This window comes from Echinops telfairi, unplaced genomic scaffold, assembly GCF_000313985.2.
Source record: "Echinops telfairi isolate 266 unplaced genomic scaffold, ASM31398v2 ScPeMD7_655;HRSCAF=1070, whole genome shotgun sequence".
Lineage (NCBI taxonomy): Eukaryota > Metazoa > Chordata > Mammalia > Afrosoricida > Tenrecidae > Echinops > Echinops telfairi.
In genome coordinates this window covers 26,346,327-26,347,772 of record NW_022104553.1, presented here as the reverse complement: position 1 = coordinate 26,347,772, position 1,446 = coordinate 26,346,327, and positions in this window count along the sequence as shown.

Genomic DNA, 1,446 nt, shown 5'->3' with positions numbered 1-1,446 from the left:
GTGCTGTTACGCAAAAACCGCGATAGAGTGAAGCCGCGGAAGTCGAAGCTGCGAAGTGGCGAGGGTTCACTGTATCTCGTTTGACAATGACTTCCATGCCATTCCTCTTGATTGTGTTATTCCTGGCAGAGTAAAATCGTATGATCTCCTGATTCAAAATGGCTAGTCCCAGTCCATTTCAGCTCGTTAATGCCTAGGACATTGATCTGCGTGTGGTCCACTTCACTTCTGACCACTTCTAATTGTCCTAAATTCATACTTTGCACACTCCAAGTTGCCATCGTTAGCAGATTTTTGCAGCTGCTTCTTGTAACCTTGAGTCGGATCCCATCCCGAAAGGCTCTGCTCCCACAGGCTTGGCTTCATTTAGGTCACCAGGGTCAACTCTACTCCTCAGCCACATTTCTAGTGGCCTCAGACCCGAGGGTCCTGCCCCTGCCCTGACCTCTGCTTCCGTTTATTAAGCCTTCAGGATCTGCCAGTGTTTCAAGTCTATGCACAAGGTCTTCAGCGGCTCCCTCCTCTGAAGTGGTCAGCAGGTTCCTTCTACCTTGTTCTTCGTCTGGCAGCTCCTCTGATACCTGTCCCCATGGGTGACCCTGCTGGCAGTTGAAATACCAGGGACGTGCCTGGCAGCATCACAGCAACACACGAGCCACCACAGCATGACAAAGGGACAGAGAAGTGGTGGAGGCCACGTGTATCGTTGCCAGATATGTGGTTGAAACTGGTCTATGGGATGGTTAAGTTGATTGTTGTGCAAAAGTCTATCATGCCATCTCCAGCTTCGGTTTGATCACCACCGCCGTGTCTGCCGACGACTGCTGCCAACTTGTGGATTCCAATCACCAATCGTTATCAATGCATCTGGATGGCGGGTTTTAAATCCAGATCTCAGACTGACAACATTGATAGAGTTCTTTAAGTTCTTCATCATTAGCTCTCGGTGGTTCTTGTAAAAACGTGAGTCCGAGTTATCTGAACTGGACTTGCTGATCCTCGTATAGATATTACCCTACCAGAGATAGCATTCTACTCCAAGGGAAATCATGAAACATTCTTTTTTTAAAATTCTACATGTGACCCCGTTCGTTTTGAGGGTGTCATTCCTAGTAAAGTAAACCATAGGACTGACGGGCTCTAAATGGCCAATCCCAGTCCATTTGAGTTCACTCATATCTAGCGTATTCCTCTGTAGGCATTCCACTTCATTCTTGATGATTGACATTTCCGAGAACCTTACCTCTCACTTTCCACGTGCCCATTATTGGTGGATGCCTCCAGCTGTTTCCTCTCAATTTGAGTGGCGCCCCGTGAGTAAAATGAAGATCCTGAAAGTTTTGCTCCATCCATATCGTCGGGTCAACCCCGCATTGAGGAGGCAGCTCTCCCCTGGTCTTATTTTGAGTGACTTTCAGGCTGCGGGGCTTGTTTTCCAGCATTATA